A 19,674-nucleotide genomic window follows, 5' to 3' on the forward strand; every position below is an offset into this window, starting at 1 on the left:
TTTTCCTGAATATATTCAGGAAAAAACGCATACGCCCTTTTTGGCCAAGTGCATCATTGTGGACGTTCTGCCTCTTTTCCTATGCTTTCAATGCAATTCCAGTCTACCTCCTGAAATCGGTTTCCTGCAATTCTGCCCCGCTTTCAAGTCCTCTTGGCAGCCTTACTTCAGTATATTTTGGACGATAGCTGTCATTTATAACTCTGCAGGTTTGTGAATTACAGTGCCCCTGAGCTCCTTTCTTCAACTCGCTTTCTTTTGAGCTGTCCGCAACACTGCAGGATGGCTTCAGGCCCTAATCTGGTTCCGGCACGGCACACTGAGCCTTTGGTTATTTCCTCTTCCTGGTGGGAAATGAGAGTTAAATTTGCCCGTCCAGACACCTCCAGCTAGCCTCTCATTGGTTCTCGCTATTCCTGTTCATCTTCCGCAGAAATTGCAAACTGGGCCAAACAGGAGGTTAAAGGCGCTGACTCTCCAAGTGGGGAGAGTGTTAGTAAAGCGTCTGGAATGTTGCACCCGAGTACCAGGGGAGGAAAACTGAGACATATTTGAACACGTCTCCCATTCACATGGTTGATCATACTTGGGTTCCACATGCATGTTTTAGCTGAAGGAAGAATACCTAAAACCTGGGTAGTTGAAACCCGTGGAATGGGTACCATGCAATATGACTTCAAAGCGTCTTCATTTGCTCACCGAACCTCTCCAATCCTATCACTGCTGCGTTTATGCCCCTGTACACATGCTTGATTCTCTTTTGGAGGCATAGCAATCCATAGGTTTTAAGATACTTACTAGTCAGGTACATTCTTAGGCGTTTAATATGGGGTTTTGAGTCCATTTCGTTGAGCAAGGAGTAGCTCTTGTCTATTCCATATTTGGCTTAAGGAACTTTATCTGTGCTCATTTCAATCTCTGGTTTTATGCAGCACCCCAACTCACCTTTCCCCTTAAGCAAGCATAAGTTGGTTTTCTAAATTTGAGACCCTGTTCTGTTTTGGAATGCAATTCCTGTGTAGCCAAGTTTACATTCCGTGTATTACTGATATCTTATGATGTTTCTTTTTCTGTGTGACTTATTTCAGTTAGAATCATCATACCTGAATCCACTCATTGTGCTGCTAAGGGCCTGATGACACAGATTTCATTGCTGAGTGATATTGCTTTGTAAGTAAATACCACAACTTTTTTATCCATTTTTCACTTTCTGCGATGTTGAACTTGTACTGTAAACGAGGTTCTTGTAAACAGAGCCGTTCGAAACTTTGGGGTGGCTGTGTCTTTTTGATTTTAAATTCCCTAAGCTATAGGACCATAAGTGGAAGTGCCCTAGGCTCTGTTGCTTTGTTTTTTAGATGTTTCAGGAAACACCATACACTTCTCCCGAGTGGTTGTTGGCAATTTCCATCCCGCCCATCAGCATAACAAGGCTCCCAGTTCTCCATGGCCTGTCCTGCATTTCTGGATTTTACACTTTTTTCACATGGCCGTTTTGACCGGGGGGGAAGTGAGACTTCATTGTAGTGCAGATTTCCTTTGCAAGCTTGCTTGGTTGGCCAAAAAGGGCGTATGCGTTTTTTCCTGAATATATTCAGGAAAAAACGCATACGCCCTTTTTGGCCAAGTGCATCATTGTGGACGTTCGGCCTCTTTTCCTATGCTTTCAATGCAATTCCAGTCTACCTCCTGAAATCGGTTTCCTGCAATTCTGCCCCGCTTTCAAGTCCTCTTGGCAGCCTTACTTCAGTCTATTTTTGGACGATAGCTGTCATTTATAACTCTGCAGGTTTGTGAATTACAGTGCCCCTGAGCTCCTTTCTTCAACTCGCTTTCTTTTGAGCTGGCCGCAACACCGCAGGATGGCTTCATGCCCTAATCTGGTTCCGGCACGGCATGCTGAGCCTTTGGTTATTTCGTCTTCCTGGTGGGAAATGAGAGTTAAATTTGCCCGTCCAGACACCTCCAGCTAGTCTCTCATTGGTTGTCGCTATTCCTGTTCATCTTCCACAGAAATTGCAAACTGGGCCAAACAGGAGGTTAAAGGGACTGACTCTCCAAGTCGGGAGAGTGTTAGTAAAGCGTCTGGAATGTTGCACCTGAGTACCATGGGAGGAAAACTGAGACATATTTGAACACGTCTCCCGTTCACATGGTTGATCATACTTGGGTTCCACATGCATGTTTTAGGTGAAGGAAGAATACCTTAAACCTGTGTATTTGAAACCCGTGGAATGGGTACCATGCAATATGACTTCAAAGGGTCTTCATTTGCTTACCGAACCTCTCCAATCCTATCACTGCTGCGTTTATGCCCCTGTACACATGCTTGATTCTCTTTCGGAGACATAGCAATCCATAGGTTTTAACATACTTACTAGTCAGGTACATTCTTAGGCGTTTAATATGCGGTGTTGAGTCCATTTCGTTGAGCAAGGAGTAGCTCTTGTCTATTCCATATTTGGCTTAAGGAACTTTATCTGTGCTCATTTCAATCTCTGGTTTTATGCAGCACCCCAACTCACCTTTACCCTTAAGCAAGCATAAGTTGGTTTTCTAAATTTGAGACCCTGTTCTGTTTTGTAACTGAGTTCCTGTGTAGCCAAGTTTACATGCCGTGTATTACTGATATCTTATGATGTTTCTTTTTCTGTGTGACTTATTTCAGTTAGAATCATCATACCTGAAACCACATGATGTTTCTTTTTCTGTGTGACTTATTTCAGTTAGAATCATCGTACCTGAATCCACTCATTATGCTGCTACGGGCCTGATGACATAGATTTCATTGCTGAGTGATACTGCATTGTACGTAAGTACCACAAGTTCTTTATCCATTTTTCACTTTCTGTGATATTGAACTTGTACGGTAAACGAGGTTCTTGTAAACGGAGGCGTCCCAAACTTTGGGGTGGCTGTGTCTTTTTGATTTTAATTTCCCTAAGCTGTAAGACCATAAGTGGAAGTGTCCTAGGCTCTGTTGCTTTGTTTTTTAGATGTTTCAGGAAACACCATACACTTCTCCTGAGTGTCTGTTGGCAATTTACATCCCGCCCATCAGCATAACAAGGCTCCCAGTTCTCAATGGCCTGTTGCCTTTCTGGATTTTACACTTTTTTGAGATGGCCCTTTTGACCGGGGGGAAGTGAGACTTCATTGTAGTGCAGATTTCCTTTGCAAGCCTGCTTGGTTGGCCAAAAAGGGCGTATGCGTTTTTTCCTGAATATATTCAGGAAAAAACGCATACGCCCTTTTTGGCCAAGTGCATCATTGTGGACGTTCTGCCTCTTTTCCTATGCTTTCAATGCAATTCCAGTCTACCTCCTGAAATCGGTTTCCTACAATTCTGCCCCGCTTTCAAGTCCTCTTGGCAGCCTTACTTCAGTCTATTTTTGGACGATAGCTGTCATTTATAACTCTGCAGGTTTGTGAATTACAGTGCCCCTGAGCTCCTTTCTTCAACTCGCTTTCTTGTGACCTGGCCGCAACACCGCAGGATGGCTTCAGGCCCTAATCTGGTTCCGGCCCGGCATGCTGAGCCTTTGGTTAATTCCTCTTCCTGGTGGGAAATGAGAGTTAAATTTGCCCGTCCAGACACCTCCAGCTAGCCTCTCATTGGTTCTCGCTATTCCTGTTCATCTTCCACAGAAATTGCATACTGGGCCAAACAGGAGGTTAAAGGGACTGACTCTCCATGTCGGGAGAGTGTTAGTAAAGCGTCTGGAATGTTGCACCTGAGTACCAGGGGAGGAAAACTGAGACATATTTGAACACGTCTCCCGTTCACATGGTTGATCATACTTGGGTTCCACATGCATGTTTTAGCTGAAGGAAGAATACCTTAAACCTGGGTATTTGAAACCCGTGTAATGGGTACCATGCAATATGACTTCAAAGGGTCTTCATTTGCTCACCGAACCTCTCCAGTCCTATCACTGCTGTGTTTATGCCCCTGTACACATGCTTGATTCTCTTTCGGAGACATAGCAATCTATAGGTTTTATGATACTTACTAGTCAGGAACATTCTTAGGCGTTTAATATGCGGTGTTGAGTCCATTTCGTTGAGCAAGGAGTAGCTCTTGTCTATTCCATATTTGGCTTAAGGAACTTTATCTGTGCTCATTTCAATCTCTGGTTTTATGCAGCACCCCAACTCACCTTTCCCCTTAAGCAAGCATAAGTTGGTTTTCTAAATTTGAGACCCTGTTCTGTTTTGGAATGCAGTTCCTGTGTAGCCAAGTTTACATTCCGTGTATTAGTGATATCTTATGATGTTTCTTTTTCTGTGTGACTTATTTCAGTTAGAATCATCGTACCTGAGTCCACTCCTTATGCTGCTACGGGCCTGATGACATAGATTTCATTGCTGAGTGATACTGCATTGTACGTAAGTACCACAAGTTCTTTATAAATTTTTCACTTTCTGTGATATTGAACTTGTACGGTAAACGAGGTTCTTGTAAACGGAGGCGTCCCAAACTTTGGGGTGGCTGTGTCTTTTTGATTTTAATTTCCCTAAGCTATAAGACCATAAGTGGAAGTGCCCTAGGCTCTGTTGCTTTGTTTTTTAGATGTTTCAGGAAACACCATACACTTCTCCTGAGTGTCTCTTGGCAATTTACATCCCGCCCATCAGCATAACAAGGCTCCCAGTTCTCCATGGCCTGTCCTGCCTTTCTGGATTTTACACTTTTTTCAGATGGCCCTTTTGACTGGGGGGAAGTGAGACTTCATTGTAGTGCAGATTTCCTTTGCAAGTTTGCTTGGTTGGCCAAAAAGGGCGTATGCGTTTTTTCCTGAATATATTCAGGAAAAAACGCATACGCCCTTTTTGGCCAAGTGCATCATTGTGGACGTTCTGCCTCTTTTCCTATGCTTTCAATGCAATTCCAGTCTACCTCCTGAAATCGGTTTCCTGCAATTCTGCCCCGCTTTCTAGTCCTCTTGGCAGCCTTACTTCAGTCTATTTTTGGACGATAGCTGTCATTTATAACTCTGCAGGTTTGTGAATTTCAGTGCCCCTGAGCTCGTTTCTTCAAGTCGCTTTCTTGAGACCTGGCCGCAACACCGCAGGATGGCTTCAGGCCCTAATCTGGTTCCGGCACGGCACGCTGAGCCTTTGGTTATTTCCTCTTCCTGGTGGGAAATGAGAGTTAAATTTGCCCGTCCAGACACCTCCAGCTAGTCTCTCATTGGTTTTCGCTATTCCTGTTCATCTTCCGCAGAAATTGCAAACTGGGCCAAACAGGAGGTTAAAGGGACTGACTGTCCAAGTCGGGAGAGTGTTAGTAAAGCGTCTGGAATGTTGCACCCGAGTACCAGGGGAGGAAAACTGAGACATATTTGAACACGTCTCCCGTTCACATGGTTGATCATACTTGGGTTCCACATGCATGTTTTAGCTGAAGGAAGAATACCTTAAACCTGGAGAGTTAAGACCCGTGTAATGGGTACCATGCAATATGACTTCAAAGGGTCTTCATTTGCTCACCGAACCTCTCCAATCCTATCACTGCTGCGTTTATGCCCCTGTACACATGCTTGATTCTGTTTCAGAGACATAGCAATCCATAGGTTGTAAGATACTTACTAGTCAGGTACATTCTTAGGCGTTTAATATGCGGTGTTGAGTCCATTTCGTTGAGCAAGGAGTAGCTCTTGTCTATTCCATATTTGGCTTAAGGAACTTTATCTGTGCTCATTTCAATCTCTGGTTTTATGCAGCACCCCAACTCACCTTTACCCTTAAGCAAGCATAAGTTGGTTTTCTAAATTTGAGTCCCTGTTCTGTTCTGTAATTCAGTTCCTGTGTAGCCAAGGTTCCATTCCGTGTATTACTGATATCTTATGATGTTTCTTTTTCTGTGTGACTTATTTCAGTTAGAATCATCATACCTGAATCCACTCATTGTGCTGCTAAGGGCCTGATGACACAGATTTCATTGCTGAGTGATATTGCTTTGTAAGTAAATACCACAACTTTTTAATCCATTTTTCACTTTTTGCGATGTTGAACTTGTACTGTAAACGAGGTTCTTGTAAACAGAGCCGTTCAAAACTTTGGGGTGGCTGTGTCTTTTTGATTTTAAATTCCCTAAGCTATAGGACCATAAGTGGAAGTGACCTAGGCTCTGTTGCTTTGTTTTTTAGATGTTTCAGGAAACACCATACACTTCTCCCGAGTGGTTGTTGGCAATTTACATCCCGCCCATCAGCATAACAAGGCTCCCAGTTCTCCATGGCCTGTCCTGCCTTTCTGGATTTTACACTTTTTTCAGATGGCCCTTTTGACTGGGGGGAAGTGAGACTTCATTGTAGTGCAGATTTCCTTTGCAAGCTTGCTTGGTTGGCCAAAAAGGGCGTGTGCGTTTTTTCCTGAATATATTCAGGAAAAAACGCACACGCCCTTTTTGGCCAAGTGCATCATTGTGGACGTTCTGCCTCTTTTCCTATGCTTTCAATGCAATTCCAGTCTACCTCCTGAAATCGGTTTCCTGCAATTCTGCCCTGCTTTCAAGTCCTCTTGGCAGCCTTACTTCAGTCTATTTTTGGATGATAGCTGTCATTTATAACTCTGCAGGTTTGTGAATTACAGTGCCCCTGAGCTCCTTTCTTCAACTCGCTTTCTTGTGAGCTGGCCGCAACACCGCAGGATGACTTCAGGCCCTAATCTGGTTCCGGCACGGCACCCTGAGCCTTTGGTTATTTCCTCTTCCTGGTGGGAAATGAGAGTTAAATTTGCCCGTCCAGACACCTCCAGCTAGCCTCTCATTGGTTCTCGCTATTCCTGTTCATCTTCCGCAGAAATTGCAAACTGGGCCAAACAGGAGGTTAAAGGCGCTGACTCTCCAAGTTGGGAGAGTGTTAGTAAAGCGTCTGGAATATTGCACCCGAGTACCAGGGTACGAAAACTGAGACATATTTGAACACGTCTCCCGATCACATGGTTGATCATATTCTAGGTTCCACATGCATGTTTTAGCTGAAGGAAGAATACCTTAAACCTGGGTAGTTGAAACCCGTGTAATGGGTACCATGCAATATGACTTCAAAGGGTCTTCATTTGCTCACCGAACCTCTCCAATCCTATCACTGCTGCGTTTATGCCCCTGTACACACGCTTGATTCTCTTTTGGAGACATAGCAATCCATAGGTTTTAAGATACTTACTAGTCAGGTACATTCTTAGGCGTTTAATATGGGGTGTTGAGTCCATTTCGTTGAGCAAGGAGTAGCTCTTGTCTATTCCATATTTGGCTTAAGGAACTTTATCTGTGCTCATTTCAATCTCTGGTTTTATGCAGCACCCCAACTCACCTTTCCCCTTAAGCAAGCATAAGTTGGTTTTCTAAATTTGAGACCCTTTTCTGTTTTGGAATGCAGTTCCTGTGTAGACAAGTTTACATTCCGTGTATTAGTGATATCTTATGATGTTTCTTTTTCTGTGTGACTTATTTCAGTTAGAATCATCGTACCTGAATCCACTCATTATGCTGCTACGGGCCTGATGACATAGATTTCATTGCTGAGTGATACTGCATTGTACGTAAGTACCACAAGTTCTTTATCCATTTTTCACTTTCTGTGATATTGAACTTGTACGGTAAACGAGGTTCTTGTAAACGGAGGCGTCCCAAACATTGGGGTGGCTGTGTCTTTTTGATTTTAATTTCCCTAAGCTATAGGACCATAAGTGGAAGTGCCCTAGGCTCTGTTGCTTTGTTTTTTAGATGTTTCAGGAAACACCATACACTTCTCCCTAGTGTCTGTTGGCAATTTACATCCCGTCCATCAGCATAACAAGGCTCCCAGTTCTCAATGGCCTGTTGCCTTTCTGGATTTTACACTTTTTTCAGATGGCCCTTTTGACCGGGGGGAAGTGAGACTTCATTGTAGTGCAGATTTCCTTTGCAAGCTTGCTTGGTTGGCCAAAAAGGGCGTATGCGTTTTTTCCTGAATATATTCTCCTGAATATATTCAGGAAAAAACGCATACGCCCTTTTTGGCCAAGTGCATCATTGTGGACGTTCTGCCTCTTTTCCTATGCTTTCAATGCAATTCCAGTCTACCTCCTGAAATCGGTTTCCTGCAATTCTGCCCCGCTTTCAAGTCCTCTTGGCAGCCTTACTTCAGTCTATTTTTGGACGATAGCTGTCATTTATAACTCTGCAGGTTTGTGAATTACAGTGCCCCTGAGCTCCTTTCTTCAACTCGCTTTCTTGTGACCTGGCCACAACACCGCAGGATGCCTTCAGGCCCTAATCCGGTTCCGGCCCGGCATGCTGAGCCTTTGGTTAATTCCTCTTCCTGGTGGGAAATGAGAGTTAAATTTGCCCGTCCAGACACCTCCAGCTAGCCTCTCATTGGTTCTCGCTATTCCTGTTCATCTTCCGCAGAAATTGCAAACTGGGCCAAACAGGAGGTTAAAGGGACTGACTCTCCAAGTGGGGAGAGTGTTAGTAAAGCATCTGGAATGTTGCACCCGAGTACCAGGGGAGGAAAACTGAGACATATTTCAACACGTCTCCCATTCACATGGTTGATCATACACTGGGTTCCACATGCATGTTTTAGCTGAAGGAAGAATACCTTAAACCTGGGTAGTTGAGACCCGTGGAATGGGTACCTTGCAATATGATTTCAAAGGGTCTTCATATGCTCACCGAACCTCTCCAATCCTATCACTGCTGCGTTTATGCCCCTGTACACATGCTTGATTCTCTTTCGGAGACATAGCAATCCATAGGTTTTAAGATACTTACTAGTCAGGTACATTCTTATGCGTTTAATATGGGGTGTTGAGTCCATTTCGTTGAGGAAGGAGTAGCTCTTGTCTATTCCATATTTGGCTTAAGGAACTTTATCTGTGCTCATTTCAATCTCTGGTTTTATGCAGCACCCCAACTCACCTTTCCCCTTAAGCAAGCATAAATTCGTTTTCTAAATTTGAGACCCTGTTCTATTCTGTAATTCAGTTCCTGTGTAGCCAAGTTTCCATTCCGTGTATTACTGATATCTTATTATGTTTCTTTTTCTGTGTGACTTATTTCAGTTAGAATCATCATACCTGAATCCACTCATTATGCTGCTAAGGGCCTGATGACATAGATTTCATTGCTGAGTGATATTGCTTTGTGAGTAAATACCACAACTTCTTTATCCATTTTTCACTTTCTGCGATGTTGAACTTGTACTGTAAACGAGGTTCTTGTAAACAGAGGCATCCCAAACTTTGGGGTGGCTGTGTCTTTTTGATTTTAATTTCCCTAAGCTATAGGACCATAAGTGGCAGTGCCCTAGGCTCTGTTGCTTTGTTTTTTAGATGTTTCAGGAAACACCATACACTTCTCCCGAGTGTCTGTTGGCAATTTACATCCCGCCCATCAGCATAACAAGGCTCCCAGTTCTCCATGGCCTGTCCTGCCTTTCTGGATTTTACACTTTTTTCAGATGGCCCTTTTGACCGGGGGGAAGTGAGACTTCATTGTAGTGCAGATTTCCTTTGCAAGCTTGCTTGGTTGGCCAAAAAGGGCGTATGCGTTTTTTCCTGAATATATTCAGGAAAAAACGCATACGCCCTTTTTGGCCAAGTGCATCATTGTGGACGCTCTGCCTCTTTTCCTATGCTTTCAATGCAATTCCAGTCTACCTCCTGAAATCGGTTTCCTGCAATTGTGCCCTGATTTCAAGTCCTCTTGGCAGCCTTACTTCAGTCTATTTTTGGACGATAGCTGTCATTTATAACTCTGCAGGTTTGTGAATTACAGTGCCCCTGAGCTCCTTTCTTCAACTCGCTTTCTTGTGAGCTGGCCGCAACACCGCAGGATGGCTTCAGGCCCTAATCTGGTTCCGGCACGGCACCCTGAGCCTTTGGTTAATTCCTCTTCCTGGTGGGAAATGAGAGTTAAATTTGCCCGTCCAGACACCTCCAGCTAGTCTCTCATTGGTTCTCGCTATTCCTGTTCATCTTCCGCAGAAATTGCAAACTGGGCCAAACAGGAGGTTAAAGGGACTGACTCTCCAAGTCGGGAGAGTGTTAGTAAAGCGTCTGGAATATTGCACCCGAGTACCAGGGTACGAAAACTGAGACATATTTGAACATGTCTCCCGATCACATGGTTGATCATACTCTAGGTTCCACATGCATGTTTTAGCTGAAGGAAGAATACCTTAAACCTGGGTAGTTGAAACCCGTGTAATGGGTACCCTGCAATATGACTTCAAAGGGTCTTCATTTGCTCACTGAACATCTCCAATCCTATCACTGCTGCGTTTATGCCCCTGTACACATGCTTTATTCTCTTTCGGAGACATAGCAATCCATAGGTTTTAAGATACTTACTAGTCAGGTACATTCTTAGGCGTTTAATATGCGGTGTTGAGTCCATTTCGTTGAGCAAGGAGTAGCTCTTGTCTATTCCATATTTGGCTTAAGGAACTTTATCTGTGCTCATTTCAATCTCTGGTTTTATGCAGCACCCCAACTCACCTTTCCCCTTAAGCAAGCATAAGTTGGTTTTCTAAATTTGAGACCCCGTTCTCTTCTGTAATTCAGTTCCTGTGTAGCCAAGTTTACATTCCGTGTATTAGTGATATCTTATGATGTTTCTTTTTCTGTGTGACTTATTTCAGTTAGAATCATCGTACCTGAATCCACTCATTATGCTGCTACGGGCCTGATGACATAGATTTCATTGCTGAGTGATACTGCATTGTACGTAAGTACCACAAGTTCTTTATCCATTTTTCACTTTCTGTGATATTGAACTTGTACGGTAAACGAGGTTCTTGTAAACGGAGGCGTCCCAAACTTTGGGGTGGCTGTGTCTTTTTGATTTTAATTTCCCTAAGCTATAGGACCATAAGTGGAAGTGCCCTAGGCTCTGTTGCTTTGTTTTTTAGATGTTTCAGGAAACACCATACACTTCTCCGAGTGTCTGTTGGCAATTTACATCCCGTCCATCAGCATAACAAGGCTCCCAGTGCTCAATGGCCTGTTGCCTTTCTGGATTTTACACTTTTTTCAGATGGCCCTTTTGACCGGGGGGAAGTGAGACTTCATTGTAGTGCAGATTTCCTTTGCAAGCTTGCTTGGTTGGCCAAAAAGGGCGTATGCGTTTTTTCCTGAATATATTCTCCTGAATATATTCAGGAAAAAACGCATACGCCCTTTTTGGCCAAGTGCATCATTGTGGACGTTCTGCCTCTTTTCCTATGCTTTCAATGCAATTCCAGCCTACCTCCTGAAATCGGTTTCCTGCAATTCTGCCCCGCTTTCAAGTCCTCTTGGCAGCCTTACTTCAGTCTATTTTTGGACGATAGCTTTCATTTATAACTCTGCAGGTTTGTGAATTACAGTGCCCCTGAGCTCCTTTCTTCAACTCGCTTTCTTGTGACCTGGCCACAACACCGCAGGATGGCTTCAGGCCCTAATCCGGTTCTGGCCCGGCATGCAGAGCCTTTGGTTAATTCCTCTTCCTGGTGGGAAATGAGAGTTAAATTTGCCCGTCCAGACACCTCCAGCTAGCCTCTCATTGGTTCTCGCTATTCCTGTTCATCTTCCGCAGAAATTGCAAACTGGGCCAAACAGGAGGTTAAAGGGACTGACTCTCCAAGTGGGGAGAGTGTTAGTAAAGCGTCTGGAATGTTGCACCCGAGTACCAGGGGATGAAAACTGAGACATATTTGAACACGTCTCCCATTCACATGGTTGATCATACACTGGGTTCCACATGCATGTTTTAGCTGAAGGAAGAATACCTTAAACCTGGAGAGTTGAGACCCGTGGAATGGGTACCATGCAATATGACTTCAAAGGGTCTTCATATGCTCACCGAACCTCTCCAATCCTATCACTGCTGCATTTATGCCCCTGTACACATGCTTGATTCTCTTTCGGAGACATAGCAATCCATAGGTTTTAAGATACTTACTAGTCAGGTACATTCTTATGCGTTTAATATGGGGTGTTGAGTCCATTTCGTTGAGGAAGGAGTAGCTCTTGTCTATTCCATATTTGGCTTAAGGAACTTTATCTGTGCTCATTTCAATCTCTGGTTTTATGCAGCACCCCAACTCACCTTTCCCCTTAAGCAAGCATAAATTCGTTTTCTAAATTTGAGACCCTGTTCTATTCTGTAATTCAGTTCCTGTGTAGCCAAGTTTCCATTCCGTGTATTACTGATATCTTATTATGTTTCTTTTTCTGTGTGACTTATTTCAGTTAGAATCATCATACCTGAATCCACTCATTATGCTGCTAAGGGCCTGATGACATAGATTTCATTGCTGAGTGATATTGCTTTGTAAGTAAATACCACAACTTCTTTATCCATTTTTCACTTTCTGCGATGTTGAACTTGTACTGTAAACGAGGTTCTTGTAAACAGAGGCATCCCAAACTTTGGGGTGGCTGTGTCTTTTTGATTTTAATTTCCCTAAGCTATAGGACCATAAGTGGCAGTGCCCTAGGCTCTGTTGCTTTGTTTTTTAGATGTTTCAGGAAACACCATACACTTCTCCCGAGTGTTTGTTGGCAATTTACATCCCGCCCTTCAGCATAACAAGGCTCCCAGTTCTCCATGGCCTGTCCTGCCTTTCTGGATTTTACACTTTTTTCAGATGGCCCTTTTGACCGGGGGGAAGTGAGACTTCATTGTAGTGCAGATTTCCTTTGCAAGCTTGCTTGGTTGGCCAAAAAGGGCGTATGCGTTTTTTCCTGAATATATTCAGGAAAAAACGCATACGCCCTTTTTGGCCAAGTGCATCATTGTGGACGCTCTGCCTCTTTTCCTATGCTTTCAATGCAATTCCAGTCTACCTCCTGAAATCGGTTTCCTGCAATTGTGCCCTGATTTCAAGTCCTCTTGGCAGCCTTACTTCAGTCTATTTTTGGACGATAGCTGTCATTTATAACTCTGCAGGTTTGTGAATTACAGTGCCCCTGAGCTCCTTTCTTCAACTCGCTTTCTTGTGAGCTGGCCGCAACACCGCAGGATGGCTTCAGGCCCTAATCTGGTTCCGGCACGGCACCCTGAGCCTTTGGTTAATTCCTCTTCCTGGTGGGAAATGAGAGTTAAATTTGCCCGTCCAGACACCTCCAGCTAGTCTCTCATTGGTTCTCGCTATTCCTGTTCATCTTCCGCAGAAATTGCAAACTAGGCCAAACAGGAGGTTAAAGGGACTGACTCTCCAAGTCGGGAGAGTGTTAGTAAAGCGTCTGGAATGTTGCACCCGAGTACCAGGGTAGGAAAACTGAGACATATTTGAACACGTCTCCCGTTCACATGGTTGATCATACTTGGGTTCCACATGCATGTTTTAGCCGAAGGAAGAATACCTTAAACCTGGAGAGTTAAGACCCGTGTAATGGGTACCATGCAATATGATTTCAAAGGGTCTTCATTTGCTCACCGAACCTCTCCAATCCTATCACTGCTGCGTTTATGCCCCTGTACACATGCTTGATTCTCTTTCGGAGACATAGCAATCCATAGGTTTTAAGATACTTACTAGTCAGGTACATTCTTAGGCGTTTAATATGCGGTGTTGAGTCCATTTCGTTGAGCAAGGAGTAACTCTTGTCTATTCCATATTTGGCTTAAGGAACTTTATCTGTGCTCATTTCAATCTCTGGTTTTATGCAGCACCCCAACTCACCTTTCCTCTTAAGCAAGCGTAAGTTGGTTTTCTAAATTTGAGACCCTGTTCTATTCTGTAATTCAGTTCCTGTGTAGCCAAGTTTCCATTCCGTGTATTACTGATATCTTATGATGTTTCTTTTTCTGTGTGACTTATTTCAGTTAGAATCATCATACCTGAATCCACTCATTGTGCTGCTAAGGGCCTGATGACATAGATTTCATTGCTGAGTGATATTGCTTTGTAAGTAAATACCACAACTTCTTTATCCATTTTTCACTTTCTGCGATGTTGAACTTGTACTGTAAACGAGGTTCTTGTAAACAGAGGCATCCCAAACTTTGGGGTGGCTCTGTCTTTTTGATTTTAATTTCCCTAAGCTATAGGACCATAAGTGGCAGTGCCCTAGGCTCTGTTGCTTTGTTTTTTAGATGTTTCAGGAAACACCATACACTTCTCCCGAGTGTTTGTTGGCAATTTACATCCCGCCCTTCAGCATAACAAGGCTCCCAGTTCTCCATGGCCTGTCCTGCCTTTCTGCATTTTACACTTTTTTCAGATGTCCCTTTTGACCGGGGGAAGTGAGACTTCATTGTAGTGCAGATTTCCTTTGCAAGCTTGCTTGGTTGGCCAAAAAGGGCGTATGCGTTTTTTCCTGAATATATTCAGGAAAAAACGCATACGCCCTTTTTGGCCAAGTGCATCATTGTGGACCTTAGGCCTCTTTTCCTATGCTTTCAATGCAATTCCAGTCTACCTCCTGAAATCGGTTTCCTGCAATTGTGCCCTGCTTTCAAGTCCTCTTGGCAGCCTTACTTCAGTCTATTTTTGGACGATAGCTGTCATTTATAACTCTGCAGGTTTGTGAATTACAGTGCCCCTGAGCTCCTTTCTTCAACTCGCTTTCTTGTGAGCTGGCCGCAACACCGCAGGATGGCTTCAGGCCCTAATCTGGTTCCGGCCCGGCACCCTGAGCCTTTGGTTAATTCCTCTTCCTGGTGGGAAATGAGAGTTAAATTTGCCCGTCCAGACACCTCCAGCTAGTCTCTCATTGATTCTCGCTATTCCTGTTCATCTTCCGCAGAAATTGCAAACTGGGTCAAACAGGAGGTTAAAGGGACTGACTCTCCAAGTCGGGAGAGTGTTAGTAAAGCGTCTGGAATATTGCACCCGAGTACCAGGGTACGAAAACTGAGACATATTTGAACACGTCTCCCGATCACATGGTTGATCATACTCTAGGTTCCACATGCATGTTTAGCTGAAGGAAGAATACCTTAAACCTGGGTAGTTGAAACCCGTGTAATGGGTACCCTGCAATATGACTTCAAAGGGTCTTCATTTGCTCACTGAACATCTCCAATCCTATCACTGCTGCGTTTATGCCCCTGTACACATGCTTGATTCTCTTTCGGAGACATAGCAATCCATAGGTTTTAAGATACTTACTAGTCAGGTACATTCTTAGGCGTTTAATATGCGGTGTTGAGTCCATTTCGTTGAGCAAGGAGTAGCTCTTGTCTATTCCATATTTGGCTTAAGGAACTTTATCTGTGCTCATTTCAATCTCTGGTTTTATGCAGCACCCCAACTCACCTTTCCCCTTAAGCAAGCATAAGTTCGTTTTCTAAATTTGAGAAACTGTTCTGTTCTGTAATTCAGTTCCTGTGTAGCCAAGTTTACATTCCGTGTATTACTGATATCTTATGATGTTTCTTTTTCTGTGTGACTTATTTCAGTTAGAATCATCGTACCTGAATCCACTCATGATGCTGCTACGGGCCTGATGACATAGATTTCATTGCTGAGTGATACTGCATTGTACGTAAGTACCACAAGTTCTTTATCCATTTTTCACTTTCTGTGATATTGAACTTGTACGGTAAACGAGGTTCTTGTAAACAGAGGCATCCCAAACTTTGGGGTGGCTGTGTCTTTTTGATTTTAATTTCCCTCAGCTATAGGACCATAAGTGGAAGTACCCTAGGCTCTGTTGTTTTGTTTTTTAGATGTTTCAGGAAACACCATACACTTCTCCCGAGTGTCTGTTGGCAATTTACATCCCGCCCATCAGCATAACAAGGCTCCCAGTTCTCCATGGCCTGTCCTGCCTTTCTGGATTTTACACTTTTTTCAGATGGCCCTTTTGACCGGGGGGAAGTGAGACTTCATTGTAGTGCAGATTTCCTTTGCAAGTTTGCTTGGTTGGCCAAAAAGTGCGTATGCGTTTTTTCCTGAATATATTCAGGAAAAAACGCATACGCCCTTTTTGGCCAAGTGCATCATTGTGGACGTTCTGCCTCTTTTCCTGTGCTTTCAATGCAATTCCAGTCTACCTCCTGAAATCGGTTTCCTGCAATTCTGCCCCGCTTTCAAGTCCTCTTGGCAGCCTTACTTCAGTCTATTTTTGGACGATAGCTGTCATTTATAACTCTGCAGGTTTGTGAATTACAGTGCCCCTGAGCTCCTTTCTTCAACTCGCTTTCTTGTGACCTGGCCGCAACACCGCAGCATGTCTTCAGGCCCTAATCTGGTTCTGGCACGGGACGCTGAGCCTTTGGTTAATTCCTCTTCCTGGTGGGAAATGAGAGTTAAATTTGCCCATCCAGACACCTCCAGCTAGTCTCTCATTGGTTCTCGCTATTCCTGTTCATCTTCCACAGAAATTGCAAACTAGGCCAAACAGGAGGTTAAAGGGACTGACTCTCCAAGTGGGGAGAGTGTTAGTAAAGCGTCTGGAATGTTGCACCCGAGTACCAGGTTACGAAAACTGAGACATATTTGAACACGTCTCCCGATCACATGGTTGATCATACTCTAGGTTCCACATGCATGTTTTAGCTGAAGGAAGAACACCTTAAACCTGGGTAGTTGAAACCCGTGGAATGGGTACCATGCAATATGACTTCAAAGGGTCTTCATTTGCTCACCGAACCTCTCCAATCCTATCACTGCTGCGTTTATGCCCCTGTACACACGCTTGATTCTCTTTCGGGGACATAGCAATCCATAGGTTTTAAGATACTTACTAGTCAGGTACATTCTTAGGCGTTTAATATGCGGTGTTGAGTCCATTTCGTTGAGCAAGGAGTAGCTCTTGTCTATTCCATATTTGGCTTAAGGAACTTTATCTGTGCTCATTTCAATCTCTGGTTTTATGCAGCACCCCAACTCACCTTTCCCCTTAAGCAAGCATAAGTTGGTTTTCTAAATTTGAGAACCTGTTCTGTTCTGTAATTCAGTTCCTGTGTAGCCAAGTTTACAATCCGTGTATTAGTGATATCTTATGATGTTTCTTTTTCTGTGTGACTTATTTCAGTTAGAATCATCGTACCTGAATCCACTCATTATGCTGCTACGGGCCTGATGATATAGATTTCATTGCTGAGTGATACTGCATTGTACGTAAGTACCACAAGTTCTTTATCCATTTTTCACTTTCTGTGATATTGAACTTGTACGGTAAACGAGGTTCTTGTAAACGGAGGCGTCCCAAACTTTGGGGTGGCTGTGTCTTTTTGATTTTAATTTCCCTAAGCTATAGGACCATAAGTGGAAGTGCCCTAGGCTCTGTTGCTTTGTTTTTTAGATGTTTCAGGAAACACCATACACTTCTCCCAAGTGTCTGTTGGCAATTGACATCCCGCCCATCAGCATAACAAGGCTCCCAGTTCTCCATGGCCTGTCCTGCCTTTCTGGATTTTACACTTTTTTCAGATGGCCCTTTTGACCGGGGGGAAGTGAGACTTCATTGTAGTGCAGATTTCCTTTGCAAGTTTGCTTGGTTGGCCAAAAAGGGCGTATGCGTTTTTCCCTGAATATATTCAGGAAAAAACGCATACGCCCTTTTTGGCCAAGTGCATCATTGTGGACGTTCTGCCTCTTTTCCTATGCTTTCAATGCAATTCCAGTCTACCTAATGAAATCGGTTTCCTGCAATTCTGCCCCGCTTTCAAGTCCTCTTGGCAGCGTTACTTCAGTATATTTTTGGACGATAGCTGTCATTTATAACTCTGCAGGTTTGTGAATTACAGTGCCCCTGAGCTCCTTTCTTCAACTCGCTTTCTTGTGACCTGGCCGCAACACCGCAGCATGTCTTCAGGCCCTAATCTGGTTCTGGCACGGCACGCTGAGCCTTTGGTTAATTCCTCTTCCTGGTGGGAAATGAGAGTTAAATTTGCCCATCCAGACACCTCCAGCTAGTCTCTCATTGGTTCTCGCTATTCCTGTTCATCTTCCACAGAAATTGCAAACTAGGCCAAACAGGAGGTTAAAGGGACTGACTCTCCAAGTGGGGAGAGTGTTAGTAAAGCGTCTGGAATGTTGCACCCGAGTTCCAGGGTACGAAAACTGAGGCATATTTGAACACGTCTCCCGATCACATGGTTGATCATAGTCTAGGTTCCACATGCATGTTTTAGCTGAAGGAAGAACACCTTAAACCTGGGTAGTTGAAACCCGTGGAATGGGTACCATGCAATATGACTTCAAAGGGTCTTCATTTGCTCACCGAACCTCTCCAATCCTATCACTGCTGCGTTTATGCCCCTGTACACACGCTTGATTCTCTTTCGGGGACATAGCAATCCATAGGTTTTAAGATACTTACTAGTCAGGTACATTCTTAGGCGTTTAATATGCGGTGTTGAGTCCATTTCTTTGAGCAAGAGGTAGCTCTTGTCTATTCCATATTTGGCTTAAGGAACTTTATCTGTGCTCATTTCAATCTCTGGTTTTATGCAGCACCCCAACTCACCTTTACCCTTAAGCAAGCATAAGTTGGTTTTCTAAATTTGAGACCCTGTTCTGTTCTGTAATTCAGTTCCTGTGTAGCCAAGTTTACATTCCGTGTATTACTGATATCTTATGATGTTTCTTTTTCTGTGTGACTTATTTCAGTTAGAATCATCATACCTGAATCCACTCATTGTGCTGCTAAGGGCCTGATGACACAGATTTCATTGCTGAGTGATATTGCTTTGTAAGTAAATACCACAACTTCTTTATCCATTTTTCACTTTCTGCGATGTTGAACTTGTACTGTAAACGAGGTTCTTGTAAACAGAGGCGTCCCAAACTTTGGGGTGGCTGTGTCTTTTTGATTTTAATTTCCCTAAGCTATAGGACCATAAGTGGAAGTGCCCTAGGTTCTGTTGCTTTGTTTTTAGATGTTTCAGGAAACACCATACACTTCTCCCGAGTGGTTGTTGGCAATTTACATCCCGCCCATCAGCATAACAAGGCTCCCAGTTCTCCATGGCCTGTCATGCCTTTCTGGATTTTACCCTTTTTTCAGATGACCCTTTTGACAAGGGCGAAGTGAGACTTCATTGTAGTGCAGATTTCCTTTGCAATTTTGCTTGGTTGGCCAAAAAGTGCGTATGCGTTTTTTCCTGAATATATTCAGGAAAAAACGCATACGCCCTTTTCGGCCAAGTGCATCATTGTGGACGTTCTGCCTCTTTTCCTATGCTTTCAATGCAATTCCAGTCTACCTCCTGAAATCGGTTTCCTGTAATTCTGCCCCGCTTTCAAGTCCTCTTAGCAGCCTTACTTCAGTATATTTTTGTACGATAGCTGTCATTTATAACTCTGCAGGTTTGTGAATTACAGTGCCCCTGAGCTCCTTTCTTCAACTCATTTTCTTTTGAGCTGGCCGCAACACCGCAGGATGTCTTCAGGCCCTAATCTGGTTCTGGCATGGCACGCTGAGCCTTTGGTTAATTCCTCTTCCTGGTGGGAAATGAGAGTTAAATTTGCCCATCCAGACACCTCCAGCTAGTCTCTCATTGGTTCTCGCCATTCCTGTTCATCTTCCACAGAAATTGCAAATTGGGCCAAACAGGAGGTTAAAGGGACTGACTCTCCAAGTCGGGAGAGTGTTAGTAAAGCATCTGGAATGTTGCCCCCGAGTACCAGGGTACGAAAACTGAGACATATTTGAACACGTCTCCCGATCACATGGTTGATCATACTCTGGGTTCCACATGCATGTTTTAGCTGAAGGAAGAATACCAAAAACCTGGGTAGT

The 19,674-nt window shown here is 43.8% G+C and overlaps 1 long non-coding RNA gene across 15 annotated transcripts in view; it reads left to right on the plus strand.

The window, feature by feature from the left end:
- Window positions 1-19,674, plus strand: part of LOC307181094 — a 500,233-nt gene that overhangs the window by 161,218 nt on the left and 319,341 nt on the right. The window contains exon 1 of one of the 15 annotated variants that reach the window (XR_013825886.1): window positions 12,289-12,307. The exons of 12 other annotated variants lie outside the window; for them this stretch is intronic. This is a non-coding gene — a long non-coding RNA (uncharacterized lncRNA). Of the gene's footprint in view, window positions 1-12,288; window positions 12,312-17,029; window positions 17,049-19,674 lie in introns of those variants that run through there. 2 more of the 15 variants (XR_013825887.1, XR_013825888.1) reach the window with 2 other exon arrangements.

Source organism: Stenella coeruleoalba (genome assembly GCF_951394435.1).
Source record: "Stenella coeruleoalba genome assembly, contig: scaffold_57, whole genome shotgun sequence".
NCBI classification, from domain to species: Eukaryota; Metazoa; Chordata; class Mammalia; order Artiodactyla; family Delphinidae; genus Stenella; species Stenella coeruleoalba.